Source organism: Bos indicus, chromosome 27 (assembly GCF_029378745.1).
Source record: "Bos indicus isolate NIAB-ARS_2022 breed Sahiwal x Tharparkar chromosome 27, NIAB-ARS_B.indTharparkar_mat_pri_1.0, whole genome shotgun sequence".
Taxonomy (NCBI): Eukaryota; Metazoa; Chordata; class Mammalia; order Artiodactyla; family Bovidae; genus Bos; species Bos indicus.
In genome coordinates this window covers 36,941,417-36,964,311 of record NC_091786.1, presented here as the reverse complement: position 1 = coordinate 36,964,311, position 22,895 = coordinate 36,941,417, and the positions used below count along the sequence as shown (strand labels likewise).

The 22,895-nt window shown below is 42.0% G+C and overlaps 1 protein-coding gene and 1 non-coding gene across 3 annotated transcripts in view; one reads left to right on the top strand and one right to left on the bottom strand.

Moving 5' to 3' along the window:
- Positions 1-22,895, top strand: part of KAT6A (lysine acetyltransferase 6A) — a 108,872-nt gene that overhangs the window by 14,601 nt on the left and 71,376 nt on the right. The gene's annotated exons all lie outside the window — the stretch shown is intronic.
- On the bottom strand, positions 1,686-1,792 carry LOC139180251 (U6 spliceosomal RNA). Its single transcript, XR_011564586.1, has one exon. It is a non-coding gene; the product is annotated as a U6 spliceosomal RNA (small nuclear RNA).

Genomic DNA, 22,895 nt, shown 5'->3' with positions numbered 1-22,895 from the left:
CACGTGACATGGGGACGCCTCTCCCATCAAGCTCCAGATTCTCTCCGTCTTCACCGTGTCTCCTTCCCTTCACCTTGAAGCTTCTTGGGGAGAAGTCTAGAATTGTTCCAAGCCTGTTGCAGCCTTGCCTTTGGCTCTAAGTACCGTTTGAAACAGCTCTTGTGGACAGTTTTCAGTCTTCGTCTTTCCTGATGTCTCAGCAGCACTCAGCACTGGTTGATTATTCTCTCTTCCCTGGCCCTCTGGGATAATTCTTCCCTGGGTCTTTGCCCGCTCCGCTCATCTTTCTGGTGATTCATTTTCAGTTTACTGGCTTTCTGTCTTTTGCTTCTAGCTCACATGTTGAATTTTCTATGGTTCTGTTCTTTGTCTCCTTATTGTTTTCACCTTCCTGAATTATCTCTAGACATACCTTCTCTGTACTGATGACTCTAAATTCATTTATTGTTCAGTTGCTAAGTTGTGTCAGACTTTTTGCAACCCCGTGGACTGCAGCATGCCAGGCTTCCCTGTCCTTCACTGTCTCCCGGAGCTTGCTCAAACTCATGTCCGTTGAGTTGGTGATATCATGCAACCATCTCATCCTCTGTCGCCACTTTCTTCTACCCTCAATCCTTCCCAGCATCAGGGTCTTTTCCAGCGAATCAGCTCTTTACGTCAGGTGGCCAAAGTATTGGAGCTTCACCTTCAGCATTAGTCCTTCCAATATTCAGGGTTGATTTTCTTGAGGAGTGACTGGTTTGATCTCTTTGCTGTCCACGGGACTCTCAAGAGTCTTCTCTAGCACCATGGTTCTTGAGCATCTGTTCTTCAATGCCAGTGATTCTATCTTTTCCCCTTCTATTTGCTGTGATGTGTTGAGACTGGATGTCATGATCTTCATTTTTTGAATGTGAGTTTTAAGCTGGCTTTTTTACTCTCCTTTCATTCACCCTCACCAAGAGGCTCTTTAGTTCCTCTTCATTTTCTGCCATTAGGGTTCTATCATCTGCATATCTGAGGTTGTTGATATTTCTCCTGGCGATCTTGAGTCCAGCTTGTGCTTCATCCAGCCCGGCATTTTGCATGATGTACTGTGCATATAAGTTAAATAAGCAGGGTGACAATATACAACCTTGACGTACTCCTTTCCCCATTTTGAACCAGTCCATCGTTCCATGTCTGGTTCTGACTGTTGCTTCTTGACCTGCATACAGGTTTCTCAGGAGACAAGTAAGGTAGTCTGGTATTTCCATCTCTTTAAGGATTTTTCACCATTTGTTGTGATCCACACAGTCAAAGGCTTTAGCGTAGTCATTGAAGCAGAAGTAGGTATTTTTCTGGAATTCTCTAGATTTTCCTATGATGCAAGAGATGTTGGCAGTTTGAGCTCTGGTTCCTCTGTCTTTTCTAAATCAGCCTTGTATATCTGGAAGTTCTCGGTTCACATTCTGTTGAAGCCTAGCTTGAAGGATTTTGAGCATTACCTTGCTTACATGTGAAATGAGAGCAGTTGTACAGTAGTTTGAACATTCTTTGGCATTGACTGTAGCCTACCAGGCTCCTCCGTCCATGGGATTCTCCAGGCAAGAATACTGGAGTGGGTAGCCATTGCCTTCTCCAGGGGATCTTCCCAACCCAGGGATCGAACCCAGGTCTCCTGCCTTGCAGGCAGCTTGTTTACCATTTGAACTACTAGGGAAGCCCCAAATATGGAATGCTTCATGACTTTGGGTGTCATCCTCGAGTGAGGGTCTTGCTAATCTTCTCTGTATCGTTCCAGTTTTAGTGTATGTGCTGCTGAAGTGACCACTCTGTAAATTCATATCTTAACCCAGACCTCTCTTTTGATCTCTGGACTTATGGATCTCTGTCTTGTGTATCGTCTTTTCTCAGTCGATCACCCTCCTCAGCTTGCTCTTTTGATCTCATGCTTTGTGAGAGGCGTTGCCCTTGACTCTGATTCCTCGCGGGGTGGAACTCTGGTGCCGCCTTCTGGACCCATGTGCCTCTCTTTGGGATTCAGCTCCAGTCCATCCCCAGCCTTTGCACCTTTACTTCTGTGGCGTCTCTTTCAGGGAGCTGCTTGTTCATTCCAGCCGCTCCTCTCCGTGCGCGTCCTCACCATCACTCTCTTGACCGAGCCGCTTCTTCCTCCTAGTGTCATCTCCTTCCGGTTCTCAGGGATCATCTTATTAAGAAGCAGTTAAGAACAGAGGCTCAAGAACCAGAGCGTCTGGGTTTGCATCTCCTGTTGCTACTACTTGCTTTATCACCTCGCATGATTTGCTTAATCTTTCTTTGCCACATTTCTTTCTATAGCATGGGGATAATACAGTGCCTGTCTCATAATGAAGCTCTGAAGATATGAGGAGTTAATAGAGTGTACGTCAATGTTGTCTAATAGAGCTTTGTACGATGACGGCTGTGCTTAAAGCAGTAGTCACTCGCCATATGGCTCTTGAGCCTCTGAGATGTGGCTGGTTGACTGTAGAACTGAAGTTTAAATTTTCTATACTTGTAATTTAATTGAAATAGCCCCCTGTGACTAGTAGCCGCAGCCCTGAGCTGCACATGCCTCGTGCTGTATAAATGTTACCTGTTACCCTCTTTCTAAAACTCTGCTGAAGGTCCTCAGTGCCAGATTCTGTGGCGTGCAGTTTGTATAACTTTGACCCCCTCTTTACCTTTCGTGTGGCTCCAGTGCCCTTGGGGCTCCTGGATGCGGTGCTGCTCTGAGGGTGGTCCCAGGGCCAGAAGGAGCAGTGATGTCCCTGGAAAACCTGTTTGAGGCACAGATTCTTGGCCCATTCTCACGCCTGCTGAATCACTCACGGGGGGTGGGGCACAACAGTTTGTAGGTTAATAAGCCCCCCAGTTGATTCTGAGGCGTGCGTGCTAGGGCTTGAGAACCGCCACGCGTTCCCAGCTACCTGGTGTTCCTCAGGTCCACCGTGTTTTCTTCTCCTTTGTTTTTCTCCTGTCTAGATTCCTTTTTCACCTCTTCACCACTCAGCTCTTACTTAACTTTGAAGACAGCCTCGGCATAGCCTAGACGTGTTCTCTGTTCCCTGTCACCCGCCTTGCTTCCAGGCTGATTTAGCCAGTCCGTTCTCCAGGAATGGCTCTCTTCTCCACTCCCTCCTTCAGGCCCCTGATGTACAGAATACCCCTCCTCATAGCCCGTTTGCATCATATGGATCGTGAGCTGAGGACCTGGCTGCTCATCTCTGTACCCCATCCGCCTCACACAGTGTCTGCATCATATGGATCGTGAGCTGAGGATCTGGCTGCTCATCTCTGTACCCCATCCATCTCTGTACCCCATCCACCTCACACAGTGTCTGCATCATATGGATCGTGAACGGAGGACCTGGCTGCTCATCTCTGTACCGCATCCGCCTCACGCAGTGTCTGGTGCTTTGCACGTATTTCTGGAGCATCTCCCAGGTGCCAGCACAGTGGTCAGGTCCTGAGTGGGGGAGATGCAGCCCTGACAGTAACACTCCAGTGGTCGGGCTCTGGCGGACTGAAGCAGGGCTGAGGCAGTGTGCCATGGAAAGGCGGAGGGGGTGGGGAAGGTGAGGGAAGCCTTCTCAGAGGAAGTCACATGTGAGCAGTTAGAAAGTGGGGAAGCAAGTGGGTGGGGTGGGAAAGAGAGTGGTTCCTGCAGAAGGAACAGCATGTACAGAGGCCTAGAAGCAAAACATTGTAGGCCCACAACAAACGTTTAATTGAATACGAATTTAAAAAAAAGCAAGTCCCGTGTCTAACTTTTGAAGTGCTACACTCTCCCCAGCAAACTTTAGTTAGCGCTTTATAAAGTGCTTTTATATTTGATATCATGCTTTCTTTGAGCTGATGTTTAGAGGGTAACCTCCAAGCCAGCAGAATACATTTGTCTTTTTTCTTTCTTCCTTCCCTTTTGCCTTTTATATGGTAGAAGAAAGAATGTGTCTGAAGCATTGTTCTACAGAGTGGGGGACACATCGGTGCTAGCAGAGGTAAACACATTCCTTTTATTGCATAAGAATAGGCCAAGATTTTAAGCAAGCAGCTTCAAATTAAGGGCACTGACAAGCACGTCCGGAGGAAGGCTGAGAGGTGGCCCGCGTGACCGTCGCAGCTGTGGGCACTCTTGGAGCCCTACTCTGTGCTGGCCCCTTTTACCCTTGTTGCTGCCGCCCCAGGCTTCTCGTTGCTCTCACTGACCCTCCGTTTTAAGGGCATCAGTCCTTGGTTAATGTGCTATGTAAGTTCCCTTTTTGTAGCTGTTGAATGCCTGCTTTTGTCTCTATGAGACTTTATATGTGTGCTTTTTAGTAAAAAAAACTCATCGTTTACTCTCAGAATGCTTTACAAGTAGTTTGGCTCCATCAACTACTAATTTTGGAGAAAGAAAAAAACACACAGTTTTGTTTCTGATAACTTCAGCAATGCAGACAACTCCTAACGTTAGCCTAGAAAGCTAGAGAAGGGAAAAGAGAAAGTCTTTTCCCCCAAAACTTTATACGGGTGGTAATAACATGTTCTGAAGCGTTCCACAGATTGAAACGGGTTTTGCTTTCATCCATATTTTGTTTTGACATAGTATTTGTAGCAGGGTAAGCAGTCCAGGTGCTATGGTGGCCAGGTTTTGCTTATTCAGAATTGTGTGGTTAGTTAAAGGAATAAATAGATCTAGAACCAGATCTCACTCTCTCTCTCCTTTTTTTGGTGGTATCTTTGGTTTGGGTATCAGGGCGATGGTGGCCTCATAGAATGAGTTTGGAGGTTTTCCTTCCTCTGCGGTTTTTTGGAACAGTGTAAGGATAGCTGTTAACTCTTCTCTAAATGTTTGAGCTGTCAGGCCCTGGACTTCTGTTTGTTGGGAGGTTTTAAATCATGGTTTCAGTTTCAGTGCTTGTGATTGGTCTGTTCGTATTTTCTGTTTCTTCCTGAACCAGGTCTCTTTCAAGCCCAGTACTCTTTCAGCCACATTAGGCTGCCTCTTGTTCACGAAGATGATAGCGTTTAAAAAAAAAAAAAAGTGGGTGCTTCTTTAGCATTTTTAGTTACATACATCTGTTAAACCATGTATCAAGTCAGACGTATTATTAATCCTTATACCCAGGTCTTGACACATTGTTAGATGCTCAGAAAATGCTTGTTGAGTGGAAACTGTCAGGTTTAAACTGGAAAGGGGAATGATAGAAATAAGGTTGTTGTTGTCTTCTTTTTTTAAGTATTAAGTCTCCTAGTGAACTTAGAAGCTGAAACCATTTATCCTCTTAAAATATATAGATTGAAGGGAGAGACAGTTTCTGATGTTTTCTGCAAATACTTGACACCTCAGCTGTAAAGTGCCTTCTGCTGCTTCCTTCAGGGTAATATTTGTTCTGTTACCCACGTAGTGTTTTTAAAAGTTTAAGAAATTGTGTTTCCCCAATAGGTAATGCGTTCACTAGTACGTAAAATTGTAAAAAGTACAGCAGAGGAGTATTCCATGAGACGCAGGCTCCTCACTCCAATTCCCTGGGCGACCAGTTCTCTTCCTGGGAGCCGTCAGTGAGTTTTGTTCATTTTTACCTTCCGAAGCGACCTGTGTGTAAGCAGCCGCTCTCTGTGCATCCCGCCACACCCCCCGCCCCCCGCCGCCACAGTTGATAGTGTATCTTAACATTCTGTTCCGCACCCTCCTTTCTTCCCCTCCCTGCTTAATGACAGAGCTGAAGTGTGTTCCATATCAATGCATGAAGTTTGGTGGCGTTCCTTTGTGTGGGTGTGCTGTAATTCACGTAACTAGTCCCATGCTGATAGACATTTGTTTCCAGTTTTTTTTGTGACTACAAATAGTACTCAGTTAAATAACCTCCTTTGTATGTTGTTTTACTAACAGATTCCTAGAAGTGGAATGATTGGGCAGAGTGTGTCTTTCTTTGTAATTTTGATGTTTCTAAGTTTCTCCCCATGGAGATTCACCCAGTGTGTGTATGAGAATCCTTGTTTCCCTCCACCCTTTGGAGCAGTTTTTTCAGACCTTTTGATCTTTGGCAGTCTGATAGTCTGATAAATGTATAATTGTTACCATTTTTGACTCTGTTCTTTCACTCTCATTGGAGTTTGCTCTTCTAGCCTAGTGACAGAGACAGCCTCTGATCACCTCTGATCCACCTCTGAACCTTTCTGCTACTAGGCTGTTTTATGCCTGATTACTTGAAAATACGCAGTTTTTAGAGATCATTGTAAATCTTTTTTAAACTGTTACCTTAAAAAATATGTAGGTCTTTTTGCTGGATCTCTCTTGTAAGCATTGACTTACACCGATAGATTTCTGTCGAGTAGAATGAGCCCCCTTTGCCCACCATAAAAATCTTAGCCTGTCGCTTTACTACTCCTGGCAAGGAATATATGATTTAGTATGACCTTGTTCGTCAGTCTTTTTAAGTGCTTGTATTTGAAAACACATAATTTTGAATAAATACTGTATGCTAGGTAATACATTTAGGTCATACCAACCTTTTAAGGAAGCTTGTCTATTTTATGGAGGAAACAAAGGCTCATAGAGGTTGAGTGATTTGCCCAAGGTTGTATAGCTTTAGTATGTATGTGCCAGGGTGTAGAGGCTGGTGGAGTGGTCCAAAGGAAAAACACTGTGAATTCAGAGTTGAGATAAACTGAAACTCTGGGAAACTGGTGCAGGGGTTTAAAGTGCTTCCTAGATTATCATATTAATAATTCTGATTAGCTTAGGGCTTATATTTAAGAGCACATACCTTGACCTCATCGATTACTTATTGTTTGATTTTTAAATTACTTTACCCTCCATGAGCTTCAGTTCCTTTCCTGTAGAAGAGAAGTAACCACCTTAGGCATCCAGCAACTGCCTATTAAAGATTGTTTCAGGCTTGAGCAAGTCACGGCTCAAGTGGTTCCTTTCTTTTTTTTTTTTCCTTCACTTAAAAAAAATAAGCAGCAGGAAACAGTGCTGATTTCCCTCTCCTTTCTCCAGAAAATACCAGAACAAAACCAAACAAATTGATTTATTAACCCACAAAATACTGCCATCATATTTTAAAGGCTGAAGTTTTCATGAACGCATACCCGCTTTTAACAGGACATAGAAGCAGACGTCTAGATAGATCAAAAAACATATTTCACACATCTGTAATCCATTTAAGTTAGGGTGGATATTCTCTGGTTATATTCTTGTAGAAATAGGGACAATATATGACAATCCCTCCTTTGGCCTTGTTTTTAAGTAACAGTATTTCTCTTTTCTTTAGTAAAAATACCAACCAAAAAACTAACAACCCTCACCACCCCCACCCAGAGTACCCCCTTTGTTAAAGCTGTCAAAATAAGTATGTATTTTGTATCTTGAAGTTCAAGAGTAGAGTAAGGATGAAGCCTTAGAGTTGTTGTTTTTCATCATGCAAAGCAACCTGGCCCATATTGAAAATCAAACCAAGGACTTTAATATAATTAAGCACCATGTTGTATAGTACTGCTTCTCAAATTTTCATCTGGAGATCTTGTTAAAATGCAGTTTCAGGTCTTTGCCTGAGATTTTGCATTTCTAACAAGCTCAACACTTCCACGGCTGCACAGAACACCCTTTGAGCAGCAAGTTTCTGTAGGACTGAATTTCTCCTTTACTCTTGACTGATTGTCCTAAGTCATATACTTAATTTCAGATACTCAGCAGATTTCCCCTGAACGCCTGTGTCGCAGGCACTGTGCTAGGACTGGGGTTGTAATGAGAATGCTAGGGAGACACTGCTGTCAGTCAAGGGAAAGCCACAGGAATAAAAACAATCAAGTAGTGAAGTAGTGTGGACATGTCCAGGGAACTCTGAAAAAATCTAAGTGAAAAGCTGCTTTTTAAACAGGTTTATGAAGATCCTGAAACTGGATTGTCTGATATGTTGTCATCGAAGTTCTCAGTAGATAGATGTAAGGTGAAACTGAATTGTCAGTCTGAAACAGATGTTGGCAAACTTTTTTTTTTGTGAAGGGCCATATAGTAAGTATTTTGGTCTATCTGACCACTCTCTGGTCTCTGACACAACTACCCAACTCTGAGCAAAGCAGCCACACGTATCTTCTTGTAAGATTTTGCCTTTAGAACCGCTGGCGGGCTGGATGTGGTCTGAAGGCCGCAGTGTGCCCACCCTGTTTATTACACCTCCTATATTACACTCCGTTGTAAGTTGTGTGGAAAATAACTTTAAGTAATAATGATTTATTTAAAAAATACGTTCTCTTGGAACATGTTCATTTTCCTAGTGATACCCCTGAGAATGGATCATGCATGTAATTGTCTTTTGTCCTGTGTATCATCGGGAAAAGATGGGCAAAGAATTATACCTAATACTCTTATTGAAGAGCAGCTCAAATGCCCGTTTCATCCTTTTCTTATATTGGAAAAGAAGCTATGACAGGTAAGAGGGGTTAGGGAGTTTCAGTACAGCTATGTAATGAAACATTTCCATAATTTACTTTTTCTGGCCAGTATTGAAGAACATGTAATTTCTGGATCAAAGGAGAATGACGTCGTTGGGTACTCAGATCAGTTATTATCATTTAAGGTGATGAATAGAATTTAAGCTCTGGAGTTTGCTTTCTGGTCTCGCCGCTTAACTAGTTGTGATCTTGAGCAAAGAATTTATAATCTCTTTGCCCCTCAGTTTCTTAGTAGGATCATGACCCTGAACACAGTTTTGGGGATGATAAGAAATGCTATTTGATAGAACTGGTAAACAGTAGGGCCTCAGTAGATGTTACTTTCCCTCCCTTCTGATCTGCTTGAAAAATTAAGAAAAACATGTCTCTGTCACATAAGAATGTTAAAATCTTCTTGGAGGTAAAAAAAGTGATAGAGGAGCATGCTCAAAATAACATGCAGACAAATATAAGGCCTCTTACTAGAGAAGTAAGTAGGTAAGAGTTGTTTAACTCTGGAACTGAAGTCTTAGAAATTTTTTCAATCCAAATTCCTATTTTTACAGAAGAGATTGCATGACTTCCACTAAGTATCTCTATGTTGTCTTTGTAAATAGGTAAAGAAGGAGACTAACATTCATCCACTAACCAGATATTACTGGCTCTTGGTTAGGAATTTCTTTATCTCTAAGCTAAATTCATCTTGTTTCACTTTAAACACTTAATAGCTTTCTTTGCTTATTTTGAACTCTTGGTAAATGTTGATTCAAATAATTTTGTCTTCAGCAGAGATGTAAATTAAATAATCTTGATTTATTTAATGTTGCCACTAGGAACAAATTTTTAACGACATATTTGTAGTTCTTTTAGCTTAGTTTTTTTGGCAGACCTAAAAATTTAAGTAATATTAGTCTTTTTGAATTGCATCAGTAGAAGGGAATACTAACAAGCCAAAAAAATGATACATTATATGTGTGTGTGTGTGTGTGTGTGTATAAATTACTATTTAATGGCTTAACTCAGTTCTTTTCTGTCTTGGGTTATTGTAGTTGTCTTTCGGCTGGCTTTCCTTCATTCATACAATAAATAGGTAATGATACCTGGCGTGATAAATGCTGCGAATTGAGCAGTGAACCAAACGGGTACAAATCCCTGCCCTCATGGAGCTTGTATTACCTGGCAGACTCCAATCTAGCCTTCTGAAGCTCACGTCTGTATTGTCTGATTATTCTCTCTAAAATGTCTCATCTTCCGTTGTTTAGAACCTTCAAGCCTGTTGGATTTCTGTTACTACGTGGATAAAATTCAAGCTCCTTGGCCTTTTTGCAGCTTCATCTGTTGACACACTCTTTTTGACCCACTATCTTTCAGCATATCACAGTTCCTTGTAAGCACCACATTCTCTTGCCTTTCAGTTTTTATATGTATTTATTTCTGTTTGGAATGTCATTCTTTTAGACATTCCTCCAGACAAAACCAAAAATAGCTAATAAACCTTGAACGACCCACTACCATTACTGGTTTGGTGAGATGACTTTCTTCCTGTATGACCATAGCAAATATATTCTCATGGTATGTTAGGCATGCTGGGTTTTCTCCCTAGATTATGATAGTCTGTTTAGCTGCATCTCCTACTGGAATTAAAAGCAAATTGCTTTTTATTTCTTTATTTTTCAGTGTCTGTCAAGGGGCTTGGCTCATAGTTTGAAATATCCATTGAACAGTGAATGAAATGCACGAACTTCTATCTCAGTACTATCAAGATACCTAGAGAGTGTTGGGGGTTCATTCAATAAATCTTTAAATCTGTGGAGTGCTTACTGTGTGCCAGGCAGTAGATAAGTAGATGGCCTGCTCCAGGTGAGTCTGTGGTAAGACTAACAACTTCCTCACTTTTACAACAAGCTCTCTTTTCTTTTTAATCATTACACACACAGAGACATCATAAATAGTACAGATGAGTCAGTAGTCTGTACTAGCAAGTATCCAGTGTTGATGGTATCTTTTAAATACAGCAGTGTTTTAAACTATTGAATAGAGACTGATGAAAATGTGGGGATCCACAGACCATTTTAAGGGCATATGAGGAAGGAATGTGAGTGCTGGTTTATCAGGAAACCTTCTGTGGACGCCTTCTGGTGAGGTTAAGAAAGTGTCCACATCCAAACCCGGAGGAACGGGTTACTAGCTTGGAAGAACATTCTGGAGACCACAGTGAAGTAGTCTTTAAGAATTATTGCATCACTGACCCCGGATGGTTCAGAGAGTGATGCTGTAGATGAACAAAAACCGCCAACAAAAAATGAGCACGGACGACTCGCAACAGGAGAGTGTTCCAGAAGAGGTGAACTCTGAATGCAAGAAAGGTGTAAGACACGTAATTTTGCTTACATTTTTCTTTCTTGTTTGCACAAGATTAATATATGATAAAATATATCTAAATAAGAACACTTACAATATGTTTACATTAAACATTGAGGTAACAAGAGTCTGGAAAGAACTGGAGCGGGGGGATTGGACATACAGATGAGTACCAAAGCGCTAGTGTTTTTTGCCCCCTCAGGGATCCAGAGTTATTTGGATAGTTTAGTAGCACACACAGTATATTTTAAACAACTGTGCTCATTAAATCATTGCATTTATTATTTTTAAAAATGTGAAGGCTTCTAAATGGTTTCTTCCCCTGATTAAGAACAGAATTTTGACCTTTAAATGTTACCCTTGGAGAAAAATTTTCTTCTGTTCCCGTACCTCTCACCTTTGTAATAGCGCTATCTACTTGTATATCTCAAATTTCACTAATATCCCTCCTTTTTTTTTTTTTTTTAAATAATAGACTAGTCACTTTCATATTGCAGTTCTCTTTGACTCTTATCTTACACCTTGGCTCTTGTGTTTGTAGCTGTCGGTCTCTCGAGTTGCTTTTTTTTATAGAGATGTTGAAAGTGCTTCGTGTCCTCATGCTGGTGTTTTCACGGATATGCGTATGTAAATCCACGGTTTTGGAAAGGACTGTTAAAGTATAAGGTGTGTGTATATTTGTTATGAGGAAAAGATTTAATCTTTGATGAGCCTTGATGTTAATTTTTATTGCTCCGTTTTAATACTAATTTTAAAACAGTAAGCAGAAGAGGGTTGTGTTTTCCAAATTGCTTCCTTGGTGTACCAGTTACTGAGTTTGTGTTCCGAGAACAGAGGAATCCCTGTCGCAGTGAGTTTAGGAACAGCGCATATTCATAGTTCACATAAGCACATTAAAGGCGTTGTGGAATCCCCACCCTACACCTTTTCACTCTGCTTAAATAAGCCTGTTTGTATAAGGCAAGGCACCTTCCCACCTCTTACTGCCCTTGAGATCTGTTTAGGAACCACAGCGATTACACTTTGTCTGGGGCTCTAATATGCTTTCAGATCCTGGCCTTTTGGTTGTTAGTGGCAGGTAGAGTCTTTGCTCTTGCCTGCTTTTGCAGTAAAATGTCTGTGGGAGTTATTAATATTTAAAGGGGGGAAAAGGAGCCAGTCATTGTCAATCAGAAAAACCTGTGGCTAGGGCGTCTGTGTATGTCCATGAGCAGAAGTCTCTGCAATCTCTTAGTTCTTAAATGAACATCAGACTTGTTGGCTGTTTGGATTATTGGAGCAGGAATAAATTGATGTTCAGTTCAGTTTTTTTATGGCATTGAAAGGGACAAAAAATGTTTAAAACAAAATTGTGATTAAATCAAAGTGCCTTTTTTTTTTTTTTTTTTAAGAAAAACTTTTAAATGAAGAAAAATATTCTTAAACGTAAGTGTTTAGCTCAGCCTTTTTAATCACCTGTTGTTCTGTTCGGAAGATAGACTAATACATATTCTAGGAATTGAAATGTCCCCAGAAAGCTTACAGGAAGTTGTGAACTGGCATTGCAGGCTTCTTTAGATGTGCTCATTTGTAAGCGCCTTGAGGAGAAAGTGCTCGTCTTTCTATTGCTCACAGGCAGATTACTTGCTTTATGTGTGGCAGTGATCCGTGTCCTCATTTATGGCAAGAAGGGCTTTGTGTTCAGTTGTCAAGTGCTGCCTGTGTGTCTCAACACTGTCGATCGCCTGGGATAGCTGTTAAGTGCGATTGCGGTGCCCGGAAGGTTGTTCGTGCAGTTGCCTCCTGATTCATCTGCCCTCCTCGCTTCCCAGCTCTGTTGCCCCCCGGCTCGCACGGGCTGAAGGGGTGTGGATTGCAGTACTGCTTCCTGTAGCACAGGACTGCTCGCTTGAGTTGGGACTCTTGAGTACAGAAGGGGCACAGATGTGGCCCTGACCTCATTGGACCGATAATTTGTGGGTGTGATGTGTCGCGTACAGGAGGCTTTGGTGTGTCTTTGTGGATGACGTTGGTGGAGCATCTCTGACTGACTGGACAGTTTTCTAGCCTGCTCTGTTCTTGTTGCCGTAGTGTCTCCCTTCATGCAGTGGTTCAACCATTTGAAATTGTCTCTTGAGGCTTAAGGACAAAGAGTAGTTGAAGAATTACGAACAGTGATTCCTCAGCTAATTAAAGAGGCTTGAGCCTGTAATCTGACCTACCCTAATCCTGAATTTGTAGCCAGGATTAATCATCTCATGTACCAAAGTATGTTATTCTGCTTCAGTTTCTGTCTCCCTTGTATGTGGATCTGTTCATTCTAACTGACTAACGCATCCCTGACTTTCTTTGTGTGTGTGTGTGTGTGTATATCTACATATGTATCTTTTTCCCTTATTTTGCTGTTCTTTTGTCCTGTCTATCCTTGTCTGACAGCTATGATCTCTGCCCCACTCAAAATAAAACGGAAACAGAAACTGATCATGCTGTTTCATGATCAGCATCAGCATTTCAGGATTGAAGGTATATTTGTTGATTTGATTTTATATATTAAAAAAAAAAAATAACCCTGGTAGCTTGAGACTTCTCTCTGTATGTATTTTAAGAAAGAGCATAGTTTCCTAAATCTCAAGCTAAAAATGTGGCTGTTTTTCCTGGTATATTTGCCTTCAGTTGATTTTTCTGTGAATTTTGGCCTTGGATAGCTGTAGCATGGGCACAGTGACTATGAATGGCGTAGTAGCTCGTTACCAGAGTCACAGCCTTCTCACAGAAGTGCTTTTGCTCTGCGTTGTGTGTGGGGCAGCTCTGTAGGAGCTCTAACTAGCAGACTGGTGGTGCGCCTGACAGCTTTTTCTCACGTGTCACCTGCAGTCCAGCGGCAAACGCTTCTGGCTCTGCCCTCAGTGTGCAGGTTGGTGATTTACAGCCCCAACCACACTGGCCCCCACTTCTTTTGACAACCTATGAGGTAAGAATGTTTTTAAACATATTATTAAATGGTTGAAAAAATTTAAAGGATAATATTTCATACTTGGTGAAAATTATATGTAATTCAAATTTCAGTGTCTTTATAAAGTTTTATTGAAGCACAGCCACACTTGTTCATGGCTTCTCTCTTCTCTCACACTTAACAGAAGAATTGAGTAGTTTTCAAGGCTTCCCTTGTCGCTCAGTCGGTAAAGAATCTGCTTGCAGTGCAGGAGACCCGGGTTCGATCCCTGGGTTGGGAAGATCCCCTAGAGAAGGAAAAAGCAACCCACTCCAGTATCCTTGCCTGGAAAATCTCATGGACAGAGGAGCCTGGTGGGCTGCAGTCCATGGGGTCGCAAAGAGTCGGGCACGACTGAGCGACTAACTGGGTAGTTTTCAGCGAACGTGGTTGCAGCTGCTGTGGCCTGTAGAGCTAACGCACTCACAGCCTGGCCCTTTCCAGAAGCAGCCTGCCGCACCGCGCGCTAGGACGCACAGCGGAGCCCATCACGCGCCTCCGCTCCCCACTGCTCTCTGCCCAGACTGCATGGCTTGGCCGTCGCTTTGCTTCCTCCTCATCTCCTTGCTTTCGTCCTTGTCCGCCCGCGTCTACACAGTCAGAGGACTTTTTTTTAAATCAGATTTTGTGACTGTTTTGCTAAAAACCATCTAGTGGTTTACTGTCTTGCTCAGTAAGTGTGAAAAGTGTGTCAAGTTTCTCTGTTGATGATTGTAGTGTAAAAGCAGACATGGCAGTATGAGAACAGATGGACATGGCTGAGTTCCAATAAAACTTTATTCACAGGAGCAGGTGCTAAGCTTGATGCGGCCTATGGGTTTTTTCTACTTCTGCTCTAGAGAGTGTGAAGGCTTCCCAGACCCTTTCCTTCCACGTAGCACACGTTTCCTGGTGTGCGTCCTGCTGCGCTCCGCCTCTGCTGCCCCCCAGCCACCGGCCTCTGCTTTTGTCCCCGCACGTCCCTGCAGAAGCACCCTCGCACGTGCTGGGCCCTCTACTCGGAACGTTACCACCACCCCCTCAGCCCCCAGGCAGTATCTGTTACACCTGCTGTGTACCAGATAACGTCCTCAACTTCTGGGATTTATCTGTGAGCAAAGCCTAAAACTTAACACCCTATGTAGCTCACTTCAGGAGGAGTGTGTGTGTGTGTGTGTGTCTGTGTGTGTAGACAGTAAAAATAATAGCAGATATAAAAAGTTAAGGATACCATGTGTCATAAGACACATGCAACGAGGAAAAACCAGACTGTGCTGAGAGAGGCCTTGTGGGTAAAGTGACGTCTGCAGAGATCTCTGGGAGTGGCTGTGGGCGGGGATGGTCTCCAGAGTCAGTGTTTGCATGGCTTGGCTCCCTCCCCTTCTTCCCTGACTGCCCTGTAGAAATTGCGGCTTCACCATCACTCCCGGGACTCCCTAGGGCCATTTTTGTGTTGTTTCTGTGTATAGTACTTACCGCCAGTTGACATACTGTGTATTTTATTTTTGTTCGTCTCCTCCTACTAGAACGTAAGCTCCAAGAGAGCTTTCTTTTTGTTTCCTGGTTTTTACTTAGTGCCTGGCACATAGTCGGTATTCAGTAAGTATGCAGTGAATCAGTCGAGGTGAATTGATAACCCCTAGACTTTTTCTTTACCAGTAGTATTTTTATCATGCTTATCACCGCATGTATTTACCACTTCTTGGTAAGAAATAGGTTATTGGGTGATAAATACACCTGGAAGCACAGGGGGAAGGAAGTTCAGCAACACCAAGTACTCTTCAAGATGATTTTATTTCTTTTTAGATCAAATGGCTACATAACTATAGTTAGAAAGATACAACTAAAAAAAAATTGATGTTGCGACTTCCCTCCTGGCCCAGTTAAGACTGTGCTTTTCCAATGTAGTGGGTGTGGATTTGATCTCTGGTTGGGAAACTAAGATCCTACATGCTGCAGGGTGCAGCCAAAAAAAAGAAAAATAAGTAAAATTTTTTAAAAATTTAAAAAGTGACGTGGGAAGGTGGTTGAGGAAGGGAAAAGAACAAGGCTGTGCTTAGGGATACATCTAGATAGGCAGTGACCTGGATGTCCTGCTTCTAAACAGAAATGCCCATAAGGAAGTCCGCATGCCCCTCCCCTTGTCCATCATTCTTCTCTTTCAATTCAAAATAGCCTCAAAACAGTTGATTTAGAACAGGGGTTAGCAAACTAGGCCCAGCCTGTGAGCCAAATCCTGTCCAGGACCTGTGTTTATATGGACTTCTAGCCAGTTTTATATTTTTAAAGGGTTATTAAAAAAGAGAGAGACTACGCTGTAGATGACACAGGCTTTACGTGCCCTACAAAACCTAAAAATACTTTCTGCCCTCCTACAGAAACAGTTTGCTAACCTTTGACTTAGAGGTAAGGCACCTTTTGGTTGCTTACAGGGTAGAAAAATATTTCTCTATGGTGGTATTCATAAATAACAGAACTTTAGATTTGGAACAAGTAATCCTTCTCACTTGTTTCAAAGGTTGTGTTGAGACCTGGAAAGCTACCTTAAGTTTCTGGGGTAACACAGCTTTCTAGGAATAGATCCCAAGTCCCTAGCTCATTGTTTTTTATGTACCTTTTTTCATAGCAGTAAAGAGTGGTGTTCACTCTTTTGTTATGTCTTAGCCAGACTGTTTTCTTCTAAGCCTAATTTTTATCATCTGTGAAACTGAGAAATTGATACTGTAGGCATTCTGTAATAATTAAATAATGCTATACGGTACAAGTATACAGTTAAAAGTGCTCAATAGATCACAGCTACTTTGTTTCATCATGGTGTAGTTAACAGATTTCTGGTGCCTAAAGCTTATGCCCCTCTCCCTGCCACACACATTTTTTAGGGGGTAGGGTCACTCCGGTCCCCACCTCCATCCTCATCAGCGTCTGCTCTCTGTGTGTGTCCTGTCTCCCTCTGTCCTCTCTCATAAGGATAAATATGATGGCTCACATGGTAATCCAGGATAAATGCATTATCAAAGTGCTTCATTTAATCACATCTGCAAAGATCCTTTTCCAAATAAATTAACATTTACAGGTTCCTGGGATCAAGGCCTAATATCTTTGGGAGCAGTCATTCACCTTGCTACTATAGGTTTTCCTTTCACTTGGGTAAACACCTAGGAGGGAGACTGCAGGGCTGAATGACAAAGGTATGTTTACCTTTATAACAAATTGCCAGGCTGTTTCCACAGTGGCTGTGTGCTGTTTCACATTTTTACCAGCAATGTTTGAGTTTCATTTGCTCTGCATTCTAACACTTGGTATTGTCATTTAAAAAATGTATTCTAATAAGATATATCATTGTGATTTAATTTGCATTTTCCTAGTGATTAGTCATGTTGAGCATCTTCATGTGCTTACTTATTTGTATCTTCTTTGGTGAAATGTCTGTTCATGTATTTTACCATTTTAAAAATTGGGGTATTTTCTCAGTTGAGTGTGTTCCTTTTTTCACAGTTGTGTTCTCCCCAAGCTCATCCTGGGCCCCAGGGACTTTGGAAGATGCCGGTGCTTTTGTAATCCTTAGAATTTCTCAGATTTCATTGCTGAGCACTTTCCTTTTTGAGCTTCTAAAACTAAAAAGACTTGAGTCCTTTCGAGCTCCTAATAGATTTACCATGTAAAAGAGATAGAATCCAAATAAGCCTGTGGTGGGTGTGTTGGTCAGGTCTAGGGTTGTGAAAGAGTGATTTATTCATGCGTGTGAGCAGACTGAAGGAGAGGGAGGGAGCTGGCTCTCTGGCCAGCTGGTCTAAGACTAGAGGACTGTGGGTTCTCGCGTCTCTGCTCTGCCACTCTCTTTGAATTGGTTACGTGGTCTCCTGTCTCAGACAGGTTTTCTCTCACTGGTTGTAGGTCTCTTAGAACTCAGATCCTTCTACCCTCGTGACCTTGAAGGAAAAAAAGGATCCTCTCTTCAGACTTTGTTCAGAAAACCCCTGGGTTTTCAGCATGAAGGCATATGCAGATCAGTAAAACAGTCTCTCTGCCCTACTTGGACATCTTAACTCAAGTGTAATGGGAACAAAACAGGTTCTTGATTTCTTCCTTCTCCTTTTCCCCATAGTTTTCTTTATATCAGTAAATCCACCCTTTCTCTATCAAAACCAGAGAACAAGAAGTCCTCCTTGATTTCCTTTAAGGCATAGCCCTCTTCTTGCATATCCAGACCAGCACCCTTGCTTGCTGCTCTGTAACCACACTTCTCTTTTCCAGTTTCCTCAATTTGCCAAACTCTTCTTGAGGCCTTTGCACCTGCTGTGTGTTTCTGCGTGCAGTGACTTACCCCTCCAGGGCGTAGCTGCTTCTCTACCATAGGCCTCTGCTGGAGTGTCACCACCTCGGAGAGGTCCTCTTTCTAAGGCATGTAGCTCCTCCTCCTTTCCCATCTCTTTCCAAACTCTTTATTTGCTTCCCAGTACTCCTTATAACAGCCGAGAGTCATTTGATCCATCTTCCTCTCTTGGATTTTGCCTTTTTGCCGCCAGGCTCTACCTAGTTTGAGTTTGGGGACTGCTGTATTTGCCTCTGTGTCTCCGGTTCTCGTTCAGCGTGGGGCATGTGGGGGACGTGAGGGTTTTTGAATGAATGAATCAGAATGCCTTTTACAGTTGGCCTGACTCGGGTTTAGTACTCTGTCAGCGTGGGGCGCCACAATAGGCTCCAAGTGAACCTCTGTTAAGATGCCACACTTAATTTTTTTTTTTTTTTTAGTTTTTCTAGTAATAATGATTAATTCTGATATTAATCATAATATTTATTATTTTTATTTGAATAGAAATAATTTCTAAGGGTTATTTGTAGGCATTGGTCTCAACTAAGTTTAAAATCTTGATTTAAAAGAACAGCCAGAAGAGTCTGATTAGCACTCTCTCCTCTAATACTTAGTGTGGTGTGGCCATGTTATGGGCCAACTAGGTGTTTGAAAACACCAGTAATAACACTCACCTTCATGTTGCTCTGTCGCGCTTACCCTGGGAAGCTTCTGTTCAGCTTCTTGTGTTGTCTTTTTCTGGCACTTTTCTTGGGATGGTCCATTTATTTGCTGCTCTCTTAATCAGCTCTGGGCAGTTCCAGACAGAGAATCTGAAGTCAAGAATGTTTGGAGATGCAGTAGAACACAAAACGTTTATAACCTGCCTGGGATGACTCCCAAGTTAGGGAGGTTTAAGGTGATCATGTAACTTGACATCCAAAGCAGGGTGTTTCTGAGCTGAAAGGGGGTGCTGAGAAAACAGTTATAACCTGGACCTTCCTGCAGATCCCAGTGATGGGGAGGTGACAGTCTGTTGTTCCAAGGTGGGGTAGGGTGCTCTGAGCCTGAGAGCTTTGGGTTGGGAGGAGGCTTGCCACTTGTGGCCATTGGTTAGCATATATCAACTAAGATCATGGCATCCGGTCCTATCACTTCATAGCAAATAGATGGGGAAACAGTGGGAACAGTGGCTGACTTTATTTTTCTGGGCTCCAAAATCACTGCAGATGGTGATTGCAGCCATGAAATTAAAAGACACTTACTCCTTGGAAGGAAAGTTATGACCAATCTAGACAGCATATTAAAAAGTGGAGACATTACTTTGTCAACAAAGGTCTGTCTAGTCAAGGCTATGGTTTTTCCAGTGGTCATGTGCGGATGTGAGAGTTCGACTATAAAGAAAACTGAGCACTGAAGAATTGATGCTTTTGAACTGTGGTGTTGGAGAAGACTCTTGAGAGTCCCTTGAACTGCAAGGAGATCCAACCAGTCCATTCTGAAGGAAATCAGTCCTGGGATTTCTTTGGAAGGATTGATGTTGAAGCCGAAACTCCAGCACTCTGGCCACCTCATGTGAAGAGTTGACTCATTGGAAAAGACCCTGATGCTGGGAAAGATTGAGGGCAGGAGGAGAAGGGGACGACAGAGGATGAGATGGCTGGATGGCATCACTGACTCGATGGACATGGGTTTGGGTAGACTCCGGCAGTTGGTGATGGACAGGTGGCCTGGCGTGCTGTGGTTCATGGGGTCACAAAGAGTTGGACACGACTGAGCGACTGAACTGAACTGAGAACATTTTCATCATTACGGACAGTATCATAGAAAGTTCAGTTAAGAACAGGGTGAAAGAGGGAGCCAGGCAGGGCTCTTGGCTTCCCGTAGTCTTTCTGAGGACTGAATGTCAACAGCCAGCCAAGGGGTCTGTAGATCTGTCCCAGTTAGGAGATGCCTTACGGATAAGGTCGAAATCCTAGGATCTGAACCAAATTCTCTTTTTGTTTTCCCATAGGAAACTAGTTTTGTGCTTTGCTATAAAGTTCACTCATGGGAGAACGCATGGGCTGTGTGATCTGCAGGCGTCTGGCCCACTGCCAGCAGGTCACTGAGTGTCTTCCGCACTAGCGTAGGATTTTCCCTTCACAACTTCCTGCCAGTTTGTCTGTTGATGGTTGTCATGCACATGCGCAAGTAGGTTGGAAAGATAGACCTTGAGTAGCTTTTGAGTCTTATTTATGTGAAGCAAATTGGAACTCTTAAATTAGAGGGAGGGCAGAATTTTATAGCCAAGTACGCACTGTAGAATTTTGTCTTCGTTTTTGCAATTCCAATCTGTAATTGAGATGAATAGCTGTGACAGTATGTAGCATGACTGATTCTATAAAGATAAACTTATCACTCCAGAATTGGGTTTACCTTTTTAAATTAGGTAAACATGTTCTTTTTCTTTAAAAAGATTTTTGCTTTTGACAAAGGATGTGAATGTCAAATGTTTTGTGGGAAAACAGAAAAATACATTAAAAGTTGTATGAAGATTGTAAAACACACGCACAGTCACCTTAGGGCCACCTTATATGTAACATTTTTAATGAAGACACTTTTGTTATGCCTTTTCTTAGTTTTTTTTTTAACTTCCTTGTTATATGCGCCTTAATAAATAGAACTATATATGGTTGTTCACTGAGAATCACAGTTATTGTGAAATTTCTTGAGATAACAACATTAAAAATAGTACTTAAAATTATATTCCTATATAAAGTAGCGACAATGCCTCTTTGTGTTTTAATTCAGAGTAATTAGTGGTTACCATTTGGTTTCATTTAATCAAGTCAGACAAGTTAGAGTAGAGGTAACTAGCTGTGTTTTCAGCGGCTGGCTAAACTGAACCCTAGCGTTACAGTAAATGGGAGGGAAGATGTGATGGAAGGCCCTTGGAACTAGGAACGGCCTGCACAGGGCACAGCGCACGCAGTCATACACTAGAGAGTTCGTCAGAAGTGTTTTTCACGGTCAAAATTTGCTCTGTAGACATTGTTGCATTCAATTTTTGTAATCTTTTTATGAATCAACTAAAGCTTTATCAGTTTTAAAATGTGATTTCCTTCTATACAGATTTCTAGAATGGTACCCATGCAGATGCCATTAACTGCATGTAGCTAATTCAATTTAAAAATAATAAAAAACTAATGTAGCTACGTTTCAGGTACCTAGTATCCCACATGTGGCCATTGGTTAGCATAGATCTAGAACATTTTCATCATCACAGAAAGTATCATGGAAAGTTCAGGTAAGCACAGCGTTAAAGAAACTATCACGAGAGGACAGGGTTTGTTTTTGCTTATAAGCTTTAGGGGTTTTTGGCGTTAAAAATGTTAACTTTGAATTATTTATCCTAATGAGCTGGGCTTTATGATTTACTATCTATGAATCAAGCTTGTCATGCTCACACTTGCCCTAATCTTTTATTAGTCTCTCTGGCTCTGTGTAAATCACTCAGACTAGGCTGAGGTATCTGGGGCTAAGTAATACAAAATTTGCAAATGTGTTTTATGTTGTCAATGTTTAACACCTTTTAAACCTGAAAGCTTAATATCTTCCTTGTCAGTAGAGCTCAGATAATGAAATAATGACTACATGGAATTTGAATTAATTGACTGGGGTTATGGAGTTAACAATTTGAATCCTAATGCACCTCTTGGTCCCAGCAGAACTCTTTGCTCCGTTTTGAAGTTAGCTTCAACTTCGCTTCAGACGCTGGACCCTTAAAGTCAGGACTCAGCGCAGCGCCTCATTGACCAGTCCACCTGTCATGGCACTCCTCCCGTCTGTCTCTGTCTTACGTTATTTGCTAATTCATTTATGATTACTCATTGCAGTTACCCTTAACTAGATTATGAGCTCCTTGGAAGTAGGAAACCTACTAAACACAAAACTATTTTGTGTTTAAAATACCTGTACTTTTAGAAATTAAGAACTGAAAGAGCCTTTAGAGATAACCATGGCAAATATTTTCATTTTACAAATGAAGAACATGAGAGGTGGAGTTGCCCCTCGTTGGAGAACTTGGACCACAGAACTTGGATAGCTTCCTGTCAAGCTGTCTCCTTAATTAGCTGATTTTAAAATTCGAATTGAAGGAAGTCCTAAACACAACTGTTGGTTGAAGCTACTGTATTTTTGTGTATAAACTATGTCAGTGTAGAACAGAGTTATTTATAACCACTGATTTCAACACACGCTATTTCCTGTTTGTTTCTTATGACACATTCTTAAGGGCAGATTGTATGCTATTTTCAGAGATACAGCATTTTGATCTTGAAAAGTCATTTTTGGTTTTAGACTAAAATAGATTAGTTTCTCAGGTTAAATAAATACTCAGGTTTGTTTTTTTTTTTTTTTTTTCCATGTATTGCATTTGGTAGCAGTGACTCATATAATGTGTCATGGGGTTGGAGTGTCTATTTATTGAAACTAATGGTGTTGAGTTTCTACGAGCTCTAAATTCTGATCTGTACTTTCATATTTCAGTTCCAGTTTTGGTTTCAGTATTATTGTGTACACAACAGACACACACACACACTCCGGAGTGCTAAGAACAGCAAACTTTCCTACATATACTACATTTCTGGGGCATCTGAACTGTTTCCTAAGGTTCGTTTTTATTCTCTGTAGTTACTGGCAAGGAACTGTTAGGTGTGTAAGGTAACTGTGTGAGGTGTGTAAGGTAACTGCGTCAGGTGTGTGTAAGGTGGTTGTTGCTGCACAGGATGCTTGTGCTCCTCAGCAGTGTTGCAGGTTTCTTTCCGTGGCGGCGTGTGCTTGCACTGGGCATGGGCCAGGCCGGCTCAGGCTCTTTCTATGGACGCTAGTTGCTTGCGCACGGGATAG